The following is a 17,102-nucleotide window of genomic DNA, read 5'->3' as shown; positions in this document are numbered from 1 at the left end:
ACAAAAAAGTTACAATTTAGATAGCTTTGGTTTTCTCCCCAACAACTCCAGAAACATATTAGAATGAGCGAGATTGTGATATATATTTCCTTTTTATAGTCTGAAATATCTTATTCCTGGAGAGCGGACCAGTTTAAAATATGATATAGGTCCCATTGTGACGGAGTTTGTGAATGGGAGTCAGCGGAAGGATACAGCGGAAGTAACGTCGAGAGTGATGCGTACTCAGCTGTGTTGAGAGTTACTGGTGTACCGCGAGAGACGTTAGGATATACGTGTGGACAGTTTGTGTGGATTTACCAGAAACTGCGCCCTATAGAACGCATGGGGGACACTGAATACATTTATAAAGTAAGTACCTATAACCATGAGGAATAGATAGTCACACTTTTACCTTGGAAGGAAGCAAAGTGAACAGTTTCTTTGACTCGGTAAGCGTGCATCTTGCAAGGTGCTCGCCATGTTAAATTAAAAATAGCATTGGAGTTCCCTTGGCTCGTCCAGAGAGAAGGTGAAAAGTTTTACAAAGGGAGGTGAAATATCAGCATCTATCAGTGAGTAAGGGGTATTAGACTTATCTAACACTGGATATGGCCTTCGTTTATATATATGGAAAACTTGTGTTTACTAAGTTTGTGAAAGTTGAACAAGTTTTGGACATGGAAGTTGCAGTCTCCTTTAGTTTAGACCATGCAGAGGTTTTATACTGTGATTGTAAACCAGTTACTTTTTGTAGGTAGTTTTCTGATTCTAAAGCTCAAGTCAGTATTAATTAAGAAATTCAGGACAGAAGTTTGGGGTTGAGATTTAAGAGTTACCCGTCTGGTTTCCAAACGTAAACAAACATGAAGTGAATCACTTCTTATGGCCTGCTTAGTTTTTGAGTCACAAGGTAAATGCATTGAAGTCAAATCAGAAGGATAGCAATGGTAAAAATGGGCCTCAGCTTGTCTCGGTGGTCATTAAGTACAATTTTATGTTAGAATTCCCTTTCCACATTCAGTGATTCCAAATCTTAACTTTCACTTAAACAGGTTTGGTATTAATGGCATAAGAAAAGTTTGTTTTTTTCCCTTTCTTTCTACTTTCTTTTTTTTTATTATTTCAAAATTGATGAATACTTTTTCTGAACAGTTTGAAAAGGTCTTTATATGGACTCATTATATAATCAATGCACAAACAAAAATGGCATAAAACTACCTGTTTATGAACATTACTTGATCTTTTTTTAAATGAGAAATCAATATCAGTCTATTTAAAAATCATTCAGGATGTTAGATTGGTCGATTGCTCTTATTATAGAGAATTATTGTTGTTGGGATTTGCCCCAAACACAGTTTAGTAAATATAGCAGGTGTAACAAAGCACATGCAAAAGATTGCTAAAAGCTTTATCACATGTTCATTAACTGACAACACACATAGGAAAAAGAAAAGAAGAACAAAAATTTCCAATCTCATTAGACCTCAAAGCCTTGGCCATTGTAGCATGAAGAAAGAAGTCTTATTTTCTTGTCTTGATTTTATGGATTTGTATCAAGTAATGCTGACAGAGATGTATTGCAGGAAACGGTGGAAAGCTCAGCAGTGTGGGTGATGTCTTTTCAACACGAATATTGGTGTTCACTGGCGTGTAGAGAATGGGGTAGAGAATGACCCCTCTGAGAAAATTCCCTTACAATTTATTATGATGTCATTATAATTGACACTTTTTTGGTTGGGTAGATATTGATTTGGCAAAGAAGTTGTTTTTTAAAACAAACTTACAAGGGAAAAACATCCACCATGGTGCTGACTTCTACTTGGTTTGCCATAGATGTTTCAGTATAGATTGATAATATAGATCCATTATAGCCAACTAATTGGTGACAGAAGGTCTTGTGGTATCATTTAAAGTTGATGCATAAGAATTGGCATTGTGGAATGTACATGATTTTTTTTTCCAATAAGGCATTGGTTTTATGTAGAAGTATATGTTGACAATTTCTTGGTGAAAATCTCGATTATTTGCCATCTAACTTGTAAAATTCATACTGGTAAAAAACAGTTATCATGGTATAAAGGTAAGGCAGGAATAATGCCTTAAGCTTGTTAATTTTTAGAACTGTTAATAGTTAGGAGAGAGCCCATGACAGAAACTGCAGTTAAAATATGCTGAGCTCAGAGTCAGAGATATCAGCAGATAAGATGGTTTTCCCAAGGGAGTAAGAGAGATATGACCTCTGACCCTCAGATACCAGATGAACTTTACCTGGAGGCATTTGGCAAGAGGAGCCTGCCCCAAGGTAACCAGGGTGTCTTGGCAGGCTCCAAGTGTGCTTATTGGCTACTTGGAAATTGTTTCAGCCACAGTTTTGTTTAGTCATGAGAAAGATGTGGAAAACCTGTACTAGTATTTGAAATCTCAAGGCCTGTTGAAAGTTTTGTGAAAAATGTTTCCTGTTTATTCTTTATTTTTTGTGACTTACCAGCTTTTTAAGACCAAAATATTGCTAACCTGAAGAAAAATGATTTGAATGAAAGTTTTGGTGTTAAGTGACCATAATGCTGTCACTTATTATGGAGTCCAATCTCGTGTTGAGGTCAGAGGCCAGTAGAGAACATATTTTTGTGTATACACATGACTGGTGTGGAAAAGATTGGGCAGAAATAAGATATATTACTGCAGGTTCAGTCAAAGGTTACTCTCCAGTGGAGGGTTCATAATGCCATACCAGCATAAATTGTAAAACATTTTTCTGGCAATTTTGCAGTTTTACTTTGGTCTCTGATCAAAGCTTGGTACCTGTGATTTGCAATGTGAGGTGTTGCGATTCCTTGGGTATGAAAATAACAGGTCGTTAGGAACCTTAGATGTTGACCCTATTTTTTCCATCAGTTTATAAGTGGGCATATGGACAACTGGTAATTACATTTCTGATAACCATGATAGGGAAGTCTTTTTCCAACAAGGTAAAATGTGCTTGACCATAATTAATTTTGGCTATGTAATAAAGAAGACTTTGCACTATTTGTCTTCTTAATCAGTATAAACCAATAAGAGAGTATGCATAGAAATTCACAAGTGCCCAGAACTTGAAGTTTAATTGTCAGTTATCAGTTCAAAATCTCTCTGACAGACATGTTATAACAGGGCTGAGTTGTTGTTTGCCATGGCCTTTTGGAGGATAAAAGGCGTGTGGGCTTGTGTATATAACTGCAGCGGGCAATGTGTGCGGAGCGAGCTTGATCTCTTGTGCCAACACCATTGAAAAACGGAAAAAAAGGTTTATATTAAGAGCAGAGATTATCTCCAAAGGATGTAGCAGCCAGGCTTGGAAGTTTACCATATCATATCTGCTTTTCTGGGATGCATAATAACATCACACAGCAATCTTATGGTTTCAGTCAGAAGTTTTTCTTTTCTGTCAAAATAAAAGGTAATGATGATTATGTGCCTTGTTTCCCAGTTTTGATCGTTTCATGCCGACGTTTAAAAGTGAATTTACGTAACATGGTAGCCATAGCATAGCTGATCTAGAAATCCTTAGCTGTCAGGTGAGTGGAAATTACCACCTGGGATAACTTGTTACATTGTAACATTATAGTGTTACATTGTTGCTGGCAGAATAAAGTGCCCCTCATTACCCTGCAGTGGGCTTCTAAAGGTGTCGAGCAACCAGTGACATTGTTAATACCACTATAGATACAGTCTGCTACCAAAGCCCTCACAAACGTATAATAAATAGTAGTTACAACATTGAAAAGGGAGAGAAAGCCCTTTGTATATAATGGGATATTTGCACTTGTCTGGTGTTAGATCCTGCTTGGTGCCACGCTACTTTAGTATCCAGTGCCTCGAGTGTACGGCACAAGGACAGCAAAGGTGCGTTAACAGGGGAAAAACTATGTGGAATTCCTGTTGTCAATATTTAAGGATCCACCTCTGTAAAGCTTTCATTATATCAGAAAGACTGTGTAACTGAATGTTAGGGGGTACTGTTTGTTGCTTTGATTTGCTTGCTATCAGTTAATTTTTGTTCCCCTGTCTCTGCTTGGAGGAAGGGGGGGGGGGGGGGGGAAGACAAGCAAGCTAACCAACATTGTGGAGGAGATTCAAACCTCTCCCTGCTTCAATGTTATTATTATTAAAACGTTTTTCGGGAAATGACTGCCATCATCACCCCCTGTTTCTGACAATAACTTCAGATGCAGTGCCCTCTCCTCAAATGCACAGTCTGGGGTAGCGATAGCAATTTCTTTCACTTAGCCAAATCACCACTTTTTTTGTCAATTTCTTATCCAAATGGTTATAATTTGTCTAAAACAAGTCAAATCAAGCCCTTTTTCTTTAGCCAATTTGAGTCAGTTTTAGCATTTGGCTAAATTGGCGAGTGTTAGCGCTACCCCAGACTGATGTTATGGCAATAGGTTTGCATTACCTTATTCATCATGTCAGTATTTAGTCTAGGCATGAATATATTATTGTGACCCTTACTAAGGGCTTACTGAACTGAATATATTAAAGTCGGCAAGTGCCACTGATGGCAGTGATGTTTCAAAAGGAGAGAAAACTTTCTTGTTGTGAAATGAAGTTCTCCTTTCACCTTTCACTCGAAAGAGCAACCTGTTTTTTTGCAACTATGACAAACATGATTAGTTTTCCTATTAGAAACTTTTCTTTCGGTTCAGTTTTGTTGATCTTAGGGGAAACCAAATTGGTATTAATCCATTAAAGTAATAACGGGAGTGGTTGCACAAAATGAAAATAAAAAAAAAGATCTTTTTTCTTCACGTGGTTGAGACTGTATTTCAAAGTTGTTTTAATAGTTTTATCCTAGTATGTGTATTCACCCGAGTGCATGCACCCAAGGTAAGAATCACCCCATAAATTTGGGCACCAAATCTGGTGTTGATTACCCGGTGAAGCGTAAGGGCGGGCAATCAGGCCTTTATTATAGACCCTCACACACAGAATGTGTCCTATTAATGAGACGGGGCCATTTGGTCGTAGGAAGTGCGTGGTGCGTGAGGCGTATTGCTACGACATGTGTTTGGAGTAAATCAATGTTCATAATACTGGGTCATTGGCTTTTTAAATGAAGGAAAATAAGCATAGTTTGCCATTGAGATTCCTGTGTGTGCGAGTTTACTTTGATCCATTTGTTGACATTAATAACACCCTCAGAGAGGTCTTTCAACATGCGCCGCAGCCACTTAAGCCTACTATTTAACATGCAAGAGGGAAATTGAGGACACATTGAAATAAGGACAAAAAAGACCCATGGGGAATTTTAACTTAATTGCTTAAGAACGGTTCTTTTTTTTCTGTTTTTATTACAGGTGAAAAGGTTGTAAATTATAGTATGTAATCTTAGAGGCAATTAATATCTGAAACCTACCCCAGACACAAGCAGTTTTATGGGTTTTTAAGTGTTTGAAATGTGATTACCTGGCTGTTGTTGAATATTACACAATATCTGTGTTTGAACCCTTGGCGGTTACATATGAAACTTAAGTGTTAATCAATACCAATGTTAGATATGCCATCCATCATTGAGTAAGTTGAAAGGAATTATGTATACTTCTACATGAGATCTTGTTTGTAAAACCTTGTTAATTGACACATGTAAATTTATTCCCTTCATTTCCTGATTTTACTTTGAGAAGAAAGGGCTTTGATATAATCCATGGTTTCTATCAGCCTGTGTGATATCTGATGCTTCAGTAGGTATGATATTTACCTGCATCAGGTGTGAGTGGACATTATGGTCTGCTGACCAGTGGACATGGGACTGGCTTGGAAAACCCCTTTAATGTAGCTTTAATTTAATAAAAATTTCTGCATTAGAAAGTGCATGTTAAAACTCACATTTCTGATGATGTAGTAGCATCAAATCTGAAAGGTTTTTTATCTTCATAGAAATTTTTTAGTTGAAGATTTGGCTGGTTAATTTTTGTCAGTTGACCTATGAAACCCCTGTCTGTTTGAGAAAGGTAGTTTGTCAGTCTGCACCAATTTGCAATGTGCACCTTTGCTGACAGGGTGGCGGCAACAAGTCAAGAAAATCAGGCAGCGCATGTTTTGCACTCTCTCGTTCTTAGTGAGTGAATAACAATTTACAGATGATATAATGTTCATCTTGATACCAGTCGCAGTCGTTGAAATGGAAGCGTGACCATATAAAGGGATCAGCCACACTTAAAATTTACCCTGAAGCAAGCATACCGTTGAAAGGAGATGTCTTTGAAGTAAGGAACAGGTCAGTTCCTTCTATTCATTCTCCTACCTGTTACCAAGATGGACATCGTAGGTAGTTTTCTACATCAAAGTGTTTGGACCTTGTTTCAGTGCCACCCCAGGGATATAACCCCAGGGTCAGACGGTAAAGGTCAAAGTGAAGTCACCTACGTGTCTCTTCTCGTTCTTCCTACACATTGTTACCTGACTTGGAACCTGTATTGCGTAACTTTTTACCTGGTCATTTATTACTGACCAGTGCCCTGGATGAAAGAGATCAAGCAAGAGCATTTTCTTTGATCCCTGAATGTGTAATAATCATAAATTATGGGAAATATGACTTTTTGATGATTCTAGGCTCACTGGAGCAAAAATTGTATATTACAAGAGCATTATTGTAGGATAAAATGGACAATTTGCAATTTCTTTGCACACATTTTATATTCTTTAATGGATGTTCTTTATCTTAAGCCTCTGCGAAAAAAAAGTCTAATGCTGGCACAGGTGGGTTCAATGGATAAACATAGATAGTGTCATCACCTATATCAATGGTCATCAATGGTTGTTACAATCAATTACAGACATTGTTTTACTTTTAATGGGCAATTAATAGTTTTTTAGTCTTTTAATCTGGCTAGAAAATGTTTAGTAGCCAAGAGAACTACACATTACAGCTTGTTGAACATTTGTTTTCATGTTAATTGATTTCTTAATGGGCTCATTACCTCAATTTTAAAAGTGAAATAAGGGTCTCATCACTGTTCCTGATCTTTGAGCTGAACTTATGGGAAACTAAAGACGACAGTTAGCAAACAAAGCATGTAAAAGATTGCGCTGACTAGATAACTTATCTTGCACTGACCATCTTTTTATTGTGGTGGTCAAAGGTAGTGTGATAGCTATCTGGTGTTAACTGTCCTGAAATGGTTCTGGAGATATCACTTGACTTGTAATTAATGCTGAATCTAATGAATGTTTTGTATGTGAGGAAACATTTGCATACATCGGGCTTTGGTCCAGTTCTGCTTGAATACAGATAGTTATCAGAGCAATATTTAACAGGGGTTGGGTCTTATAGTTTTTCCACTATATAGTATGGGAAGAAAGAGTTTGCAGTCAGGTAGTGGTGCAGCTCCTTGTTTTTCCACAGGGTCGTGTTATATCACTGGTTGAAACCAGGTATTAAATTTGCTGACTAATTTAGTTCTAAGATAAAGAGTGGATGTGATTTTTAAGGTAGCACCTTGCAGGACCAGGTTGAAGGCACAAATGAAAGGAATAATTACTGGTTGAATTAAGATGCACTGTACAGGTTTGCCATATAGCTCAGACATGAATAACCTTTCACCACATAAGAAAACAAAGATATAAATGGAGGCATGTGGAACCAGACTGGTCTTGATTATCATCAGTTTTTACTGAGCTAAGTCCTGTGTAAAATTCCAACTTTTACCTACTGGCATCTGCCACGTGACTGCTTATGATTTTTGTGTACACTAAACTTTTTTTTTCACATTTCTTTTAATTTAACATTGCCTTCAGTGGTAGTTTATTGATAAGATACTAGATAAATAACATTGTGCTAAAGGGTACATTTGTTCATGTTGATGTAAATGTATAACAGTTTGCTTTATTAATGCTATAATCTTTCAGAAATGAAGTGCATATAGTCTGAATGTCTCTGAACTTTTTTGCTTCCTCTGCGTGGCTTTGGTGGACAGGTGTTCTAAAGACTTACCTGCTTTTACCTGACAAGACTGAGATTATCTTTAAGTGCGTCTGCAGACATTCAAATCTTGAACTAAAAAGGCACACAGTGAGTGCAGACCTCTACCAAAGCAGCTCAGTTATGGTTGTTATAAATTTGTTGATTAATGGATCACCAGCAAAATCTAATACATTGATTCCGAGTTTTAACCCATTTCTGAAATCTGTCTATAACTTTTTGAGTTTCTGCTTTTAACCGTCATATCAAGAAAACCATATAAAGACATAACCTGCTTGGCAGAGGTAGTAAATTTTATGTAGAGATAAGGAAATAAGCAAGATCTGACCAAGAACTGGTTTTGACTGATCTGACTGTTGATGTGAAGACATTAAGGATAATGTTAAACCAGTTGTAGTTTTAGAAGGGCAAGGGGTGAGGGAGGATCTCTTATAAATGTGTCTCTCTGTCCGTAGTCCATCAGGTCCAAACACGAACTTTCAAGGTTAAGCAATATGGGAGGCTTCAAGTTTGGAAAAAGAATGGTGTTTTCAAGCTTTGTGCACCTTGAAAGGTTTGGGTGAAGCCTGCCTTTGCCATAAGCACGGAGAGCCCCCAGCTTTACAAGATACAATCTTCTCCAAAGAAAAGCTGACCCCAGTTTTACAAGGTGAAGCCGTGACTTTAGAACACAGAGCTACGTGCTGGACTAGTATTAATTTCTTGACTTTCTAATGGAGTATGGCCTGTCTCTGCAGGTGAAAGAAAATAATACACTATCCCTAATCCAAACAGCTGTCACTGTTGGAATAAAGTGGGCAAAAGTTCACAGCGCAGCAACCAGGAAATGTTGTGGTATTGAGGGAGCACTGGTGCTCTTAATATAATGCAGTCCGTGAGATATTGTGGCTGTAAATGAAGTGATACTTGGTTGACCTCTGTTATTGCTCAAAGATGATGGCATTATGGATGTTGAGGTCTGTTAATGAGTTGATTTATTCTCTTCCATTATAAGAAGAGCCATTACAGCATTGTACATCACTTTGCAAGTAGTAGTATACCCCTTTTAGCTGAATGTAAGGAAGTTACAGCCAATATTGGACAAACAAACAAACAAAAAAAAAGAGGTTTTGGATTTCAAAAATTGATGTAAACAAGATCTGCTTGATTGGTCAGTATATTATTGGGCTGGTTAACCATAATCTGTGAACCAATCTCCATATTGTGTTCAAAACATTTATGGACGAATAAATTCCTTTTTCGAAATCTTCAAGAACCCTGCAATTTGCAAAACTTAATCTTTTCTGTGAAATTGTAACAATTAATCAAGCATTTAGAACTCAGGTTATAACTTGAGTGATATATCCAAAGGGGAAACAGAGTTTTATTTGTGGACGCAAATATGACTGTGTGCATATTGTTATTGAAAGCCAGGAACAACACTGTTGTTGCCAGTTTTAAATGTGGACTTAGATTAGGGCAATATTTTGACAAGAGTCACTTTGTCTCCATTTTGTAGCCCAAACCAAATTGATTTGTGTTTTGATTTGTCATTATTAAGGTCGAGTTCAGTTTTGTGTTATGTTTTGTGCCATATTGTTTCCATTGAATGTGTCACAGGATCTGAGGCCAGGGGTTCTGTAGATGTTAAAGGGGATTTGATTTTAAATTAATTCCTGCACATTGTGAGAGTACAAAAGTAAAATGAAACAATGATTTTGGTTCAGGAATAGAGAGTGAGGGAGACATTAGGTAGTAGTAACAGTTCTTTTTGCTGAGGCCTGGTACAGGAAGAAAATATCATCAAACTTGGTTTATGATTCAGGTATTTGTTTGAGAAGTTCAAAAGAGGCTCTTTTTTTGGTTTTTGAAAGGTGTAAATGTGATTACTGCATCATTTCAATACAGGAAGAAAAATGTCCCGTGAAAGAATATCTTGTGACCAGACTAGAGTGAGTATTGGTGGAGATGTCAGTCTTATTTATCCAGGATCCAAACATTATTAATTGTCATTAAAAACTGGTTTGTCAGATAAAAGGCAAGGTGTGTACATAAGGTATAAACTTAAGGCTGGTTTGGTGATGTGTCTGTGAAGATTTTTACTTGTTGCTAAAAAGCTTAGGAATTTTTTTCTTTGTAGAGTTACTTTTCAAGTTGGTCATTTTTTGGGGAGGTTGCGGGGGGGGGGGGGGGGGACTTCAAAGATGACTTTGAGGTCGACCTTGAGATAAGAAGATAGGCATTAGAATTACGGACAATACCTTCACAAAAGGTTGACTGATGTAGTTTTGATAGCTATGACTGATGTTTATCACAAACGAGGCAAATCGCCATCATTTAGTCAGGGCAGTAGTTTTGCTTGAATTAAGTGGGACGTTATCACCAGTGGCTGGCACATATACTGTATGTAGTCTTGGTCATTATGTCAGTGGTCTTTGTGAGGGGACAGGTACTATCTAGTTTGCTGATTATTTCACTTTATTTAGGGGTATTCTGGTGTTAGACTGTCTGGCAGTCCGCTATTTAGAACCCTTTTCTACCCCAACCCTCTTTGAAATCAGGCACCTCTAATCTTGGTTCCACAGTTCTTTTCTGAGAACTATAAGTGGTGTTTGAGCATTATCATTGGTGTGGAGAAGAGGATAAAACAACAGATGGGGCACTCTGGCACATCTTTATAAATCTTATCCCTTTGTGGCCCTATGTCCTTGGCTTTGTCTTTTTTTTTTTTCGAGTTATTTTTTTGATGAGGTATTTCTAGATAAAAACGTTGCTCACCAGGGTTTTTTGTTTCCATTTGTTTCCACTGTATTGCTGTAAAAGTAAATTATAAACACGTACATATTACCTGGGCATTATTCAGTAGTTTGGTGTCTACCTGCTGTGGTTATATATAGCACCTGTACAGTTAAACACAGAGAGACAGAGGTGGCAATTGTTTGGTAGCCTAGCTACCCATAATGTCATATAATATTTATAGGATGTGTGAAAAAGCCATGATTTGTACTACTATTATCTCTTTGTCATTAAAAAAAAAAGAATATCCAGATAACTGCAAACATAAGCTTGCTTCGTTGTTCATGTACCTGTTGAATTTGGTCGATCAATCGACGTAGAACAATAGTTGCATTGGGAATGGGCCCTTTGGTCATTGCACACCAGCAGTATGACTAAGGCTTCGTTCACATGCAATGTCTATTTTCTAAATTCTATTTTCTATTCGCGGCATGTGTTGTGATCAGGGTCTGTGCCCTGAATATCCCGCGGCGTAATTACTGGCAGCGCGAGCCAGTTACTATAAGTTACTATAAGTAACTGGCTCGCGCTGCCAGTAATTACGCCGCGGGATATTCAGGGCACAGACCGTGATCATAAGATAGCGCGAATAGAAAATAGAATTTAGAAAATAGACATTGCATGTGAATGAAGCCTAACTCATTCTGCTCCTCCATATCCATTATTGGGGTTATTACAGACCACTGGCCCATTGTCTGTGACAGTAAGAGGTCATCCGGTTGAAATGGATTGCCCTGAGATGGACAGTGACTGACCATTGTGGATAGCTGTCCCCTGCTGTGGTCAGTTGAGAGGGTCTCAGTGGTCCTAATGGCTTGGACACCAGTGAGAACAAGAGCCTTTCAATCTGGAGACTTGACCAACAAATGCAGTAAACAAAATCTGTGGTAGAGCTGTGACACTGTCTGGGTGGTGTCAAGTCCAGTTCACTTTTTCTTGTCTGGATAACGACATGCTCACGTGAATACCAAACATATTCGCATGTTTTGTATATTTCAGCTGTTTTCTTGTCCTGTTTTAATCAATAGTGTTTTTCAATTTTAACAAAGTGAGCGTGATATTGATAACTCCAAAGGTGAAATTTTTAGGGATGTAATTGTTTATTATGTTTTGTCACAGCCAGTTATATTTTTATTCCCCCATTTCATTTATATATTTTGCAGAATGTTAAGATCTAACACGAAAAAATGGTCTGTATTCAACATCAGTTTTATGGAATATTTGTCTTGATGTCATATTTTCATGTCAGAAATATCATGACTGCGCCCCACCTCTGTTAATGTTCTACTGTATTTCCATATATTCCTCATCAGCAAGCACTCTGTGACCATTTAATCCCAAAACAGACTGAAGTGTGAACTTTTTTTCACGGAGTTCATGCTGAAGTGATTGACTTAAGGAAGAGTGAATATTGACAGAGAGAGGAGCTAACACTGTTGTCTATCTCGAGTTACTTCAAGCCATTATAAGGCAGCTAGGGGTGACAAAATCCTGCTCTTAAACCACAGTTCAGCACACCTTCTTGAAGTCAGTTTGTGTGGACTTAAACTTGGTTCTGGGCACCAGTGGTTTGCACTTGACCTTTTGTCTGCCAGGGGGTGGTTGAAAGTATCGGTTTTGTTCCGTTTAAGTCTTGGAGGTAGTGGTCAAACAGTTGTGATCTTGTAACCAGTGAGGGGAGAGAGGCTAATGGCAGGGTGAGGGTGCATTCACAATGGATCTACTGTACAAGCTAGTGCGTACTAAGTCCATGGGGACTCGCACTGACTTTGATGAGTAAAACTTGTTGAAAAGCTGGTGATTATATAAGTACGTTGTAAACAAGACGAAGTGGGTACATGTGATTGCATTGAGCAAGTTTCTGCGGGGTTAGATCGATTTACCCAGTATGATATTTTCATTGTGAATTCACTCTAAGTGCAGTGTCAAGCATACAGTTGGACTGGAGGGTCATTGTGTCACAACACAGTTTTCATGTTGAACTAGTCGCAATCATACTTAAATAGCCCGAATTTGATCCACGCGTCCAATCATAGGCCCTTTTGTGCAACAAATAGTGCATTGTGGTAATAAACCCAATGTAAACTCACTAGTCTTCTTTTTTTCTTAGACAGGAGCGTTGTCAATATGTAATTTGGCTGTGCAGGTTTTGTTGGTTTTGTTTGAATATAGAGTGCGAAAAGAAAAGAGGAAATCAGCCGCCTTGATGTGGGGCTTTCAGCTGGTCAAATAGAAGGGTTACGTTTCGCAGTTTAAAAGAACAGACATGCAGCGTAGACGGTGGTGTACTTTTCACTGACCACCCAGGAACATTGGGCGCGAGGTGGGACTGGGGTTTTAGGCGTCAAACCTCTTATCCCTTCTGTTCCTCGGGACTATTGATCTAGCTCCTAGTTTATTAATTTCTGCATGCACAACTCCGTCAGCCTGGGACTCCCAAAACATTGCAGAGAATTATCAGAAGGGCCAGTGTAGCCCATATGAATACTGGTATACTGTGCCTCCTTCACAACAACAGTCTCATTGAGAAAAGGTTTATTTTCTTGACATTTTGCTATGAACTGAGTGTTAGTTTTGGCAGTGAGAGGTCTTGTGCCGTGTAACGGGGGTCTTTGTGTGATCAGGGTGGGGGTGTGACCGGGCCCAATGACAACAACACAGGGTCAGGGTTGGGGAATAGGGGAGTTCATTTGGGGTCTCTTCAGTTATCACGTGGGCCCACACTCCAGTTGTTTTGTATGGGGCATGGTTTTTGAACACAGGAAGAAAAGAAAATCACTCGTCCGATTGATATTGGGTTATTGAACCATAGTGGTCTGTGAACTAGAGGTTATATATTTCATTTACACCTTTATGAATGTTTTTATATTTGTTTAATTATTTGTTTCTACCGGAAAATAATTTGGATTTTTTGGGGGTGGGGGCGCATTATGTGGTATTTATGACCTGAGCATTTCATTTTCAAATACACAAATATCAATCAAAATATTAGTAAAGTATAGCAGTAAACCTAGACAGCTTGCACAAATGAACATTCAAATAGTTTGTTGCTGTAGTTGCATTATCTGTCAGCAATATTCAGTCACAATACTACAACAAATTTGTGCTAAAACCCACGCCATTAATGGCAATAAAGTGGGCGTAAAAAAGTGGAGTTAAAAACACATATTAAGTTTCCGCAATCATCAGTCACATATCTATAGTAGTGTTGTAATCCATCATGATTGATGTGACATGTTTTGTTAAAAATCATTTGTAAAAAAAAAATCCTTATTTACTCCCCCACCGAAAATATCTTTCATTTCATGGTAAAAAGTGTAAAAATAAAGCAAGAGGCGCTAATGACTTTAATCTGTCTAGCAGTTCAGGTGGTAAAGCCGCAACCCTATCCCTCTGCTGCATAAATAAGGTTTTTCATCAAAAAAGAAAGAAAAAAAACTTTAAAGGATTACTGGAGTTAACTGCCCAAAAGTGGAACATACTAGAAGTGAATTATATTATACCCCCAATGGCCATATACCAGGTAACTTGTTGGTTAATGCTTCGTTAGTAGATTTTGTGGTTTTTGGAAAATAATTGTAAAATTTATGAAGTGTAGAAATGTTTACCCCCCTCTCCTCCCCGATTTTCTACTCAGAATTATAAAATTGTACAAGGTGTTTCCTCATTACGCTGCAAAGGCTTATTTCTATTTATGAAAATAATTTTTATTTTTGTGTTAATTTTAAATGCAGAGAAAACATAAATGATCATACATTCATTTTCTCATTTTGAAGTTGTGATGTCATTCTTCAGTAGATTTAAATCAAAAAGGCATAATAAGTTTTCACCAAGGTCGACCCAACAGAGCGAGTTTGAAGACTGGGTAGTTTAGTATTCATGACCAGGCATTTGTAAGTTGCTGGAGAACAGACCGGGGGAGAACCGTAGGTGTTCTTTGTGAAGATCAAAAGAGGAGAACCTCTTCCACTGGATCACAGCAGAGAGTAAAACAAAAAGAAAAAACTAAGAATCAAAGAAAAAATGTCATAAATGAGACTTATTTAAGTTCCCTCACATGGAGATGGTTTGATGGAAACTTCATTTGATGCAAAAGAGTTCTGGATACTGCAAGATTAGCCTGTGTAAAATGAGAAAAAAAATGAAACTTTGCACTCTCTGGATGCTCTCCATTCCTTGTCTAAGAAAGTTCTAAACCCAAGGAAACTAGTTTTGAATGAGGGGTCATTTTTACCTCACTCTATGTGTGTTGACTGGTAATGAAGCCTTCTGACGTGCTGCGTACATGGAGGTTGAACATGACGTTATCCGTCTTCAGAACATTTGTGATCTTCTCACACTGAAGCGGGCAGTGTGACAGTCTCAATGGACTTTGGAGAAAGAAAAGAAGATAGATAGATGTAGTGCCCATGCATAGGACGACGACATAGGTGATACACTATTATAAACTGTCCTTTATAGTGGTCGTCAGTTTAGCACACAGTATAGTTTTATTGCTTGATTATGACACTGTGATTATGACTCTGTGTCTGTGGCAAGGAGAGATGAACTCTATGACCTGACAAACAGTGCAATATAAGGGACACAGAAAGTAGCTGGGGAGATGGGGGGGGGGGGAGGAAGAGAGAGCCAAAAGGCATGAAAATATACAGTAAGTTGAGCGGTTTTAGATTGAGTCTGAAGATAGAGAGACTTCCTGTTTAAATTCATCTTTGAGTCACCTCAAATCACCTGATGAGTGCTACCTGTGATCTACGACAGGTCTCTCCTGTTCTGGTTAACACCTGATTATATCTCTAAACTTCACAGTAAGTTAACGCAATGGAATGACCTCACAAAAATCAGCTTTACACACCAAGCAGGACTCTGGTGACAAATTTCAGCTGATCAGTTTTCTGATTTTTCTTAAAAGTATCCGCGCCCTCTTCACATTTTGTATATAGAAAGCAGGCTGAGGTATCTTTGAAATGACAGTACACGACAGGACACTTTTAATATTCTACTCATAGAAAAGTAAAAAAATATTTAGCATCACAATAATTGATCCTAAGGGAGGTGCTGTTTTGTTATATCTTAATATGTGTCAAATTATTTGTCATGATGGGCCTTGGAAATCTAATTTTGTCCACAAAACCACCATATTGGATGTCATTCCTGGTAATATACTTATATAATAGATACACCTCAAGCCAGCAATATGTAAGTAACTTACATATGAGAGCAAAGCTAAACTTAAAGTTACACCATGCTTAGATTCATGATCTAATATATTCATGCGTGGTGAAGAGTAGGCAAGCGAAGCTATTTCTGGACCTATTGTTCCCAGCATTCACTGTGGTAGAAGGGATATTAATTACAGATCCTGATAAAGATAGAGAAGCTAGTGAGGGCATACTAAACAGTCTTGATAGCAGTCCTCTCAACTGTGCATGGACTCTGTATCAAGAGATTTGTAACAGGGTTACACCAACAAGGAGTTGGTAATTAGCGTTTGCTGGTGAATTATGTGCTATAATGATATGGGTCCTTTTTCCCTTGAGGACAGATATTAACCCAAAAATATAATATATCATCAAGAGTATGTTAAGAGTGATATTATTCATGCAATTCTAATCATTACTTGTCCCTAGAAAGTTGAACATGGCTGCATTATTTAGGCATAAATAAGCAAGCACAATGCTGACTAAAAACTTGACTGAAATCAAGTTGTTCTGTTATATAGTATAGCGGCTCAGAACTGGGTATTTAATGCCAGATTAACACAGAGCAGCTCTGCATTAATGGGGACTTTTTTCTTGGCCCCAGGTAGTGAAGCTGGTGTCAGTTTTGTCATTGTCTCCTCTCCATTCACTGTAGCTGTAACATGGATAAGGACAAGTTCTTCAGTTTGTTCAGGGTGAGAAGATCTTAGTGATTAGAGTGCTTGTCCACAAACTAGTTTTCCATGTCAGAGTATTTAGATGCACCAGAGGATTTTCACATTTATTCAGAGAAATTGTGCAGATTTGCAAATCTATTCCATTAAATAACCAGCATTAGAAGCCATTTCCATGTGTCAGACAATCACTTTGTCAGTTGTCTAGTAAGATTAGCAACAACGAGGACATATTTATTATAAATGAGGGGTTTGTCTGATATCAGGTTGATGTTGTTCTAGTTTTGCTATTTTGGAACCATGTTTGTAGACTTCAATTTTATTTTATTGTTCTTATTTTGTCTCAGATCTATCTCCTTCCTAGATTGTGACATATTGTCAAAAACATTTTTTTAGGAAAGGTGAATTATTTCTAAAAATTAGTTAATTTTAAATTTTAGAAAATGTTGGTGTAATTCTGAATCCCATTAACTCTGGATTCTATTTGTTATTATGAGTCACAGCCTA

At 37.8% G+C, this 17,102-nt stretch overlaps 1 protein-coding gene across 6 annotated transcripts in view; it reads left to right on the top strand.

Moving 5' to 3' along the window:
* LOC106161702 (protocadherin Fat 1) overlaps positions 1 to 17,102 on the top strand; it is a 94,070-nt gene continuing 76,968 nt past the window's right edge. For 3 of the 6 annotated variants that reach the window (XM_087008345.1, XM_087008346.1, XM_087008342.1), the window contains exon 1: positions 1 to 351. The gene's annotated coding sequence lies outside the window, so the exon portion shown is untranslated. Of the gene's footprint in view, positions 352 to 7,380; positions 7,399 to 17,102 lie in introns of those variants that run through there. The other 3 variants (XM_087008347.1, XM_087008348.1, XM_087008344.1) reach the window with 2 other exon arrangements.

The sequence above is a fragment of the Lingula anatina genome, chromosome 3 (assembly GCF_051362555.1).
Source record: "Lingula anatina isolate TDL-2025a chromosome 3, LinAna3.0, whole genome shotgun sequence".
In the NCBI taxonomy this organism is placed as follows: Eukaryota; Metazoa; Brachiopoda; class Lingulata; order Lingulida; family Lingulidae; genus Lingula; species Lingula anatina.
The sequence above is the reverse complement of the archived record's forward strand: the minus strand, read 5'-3'. Positions and strand labels throughout refer to the sequence as shown.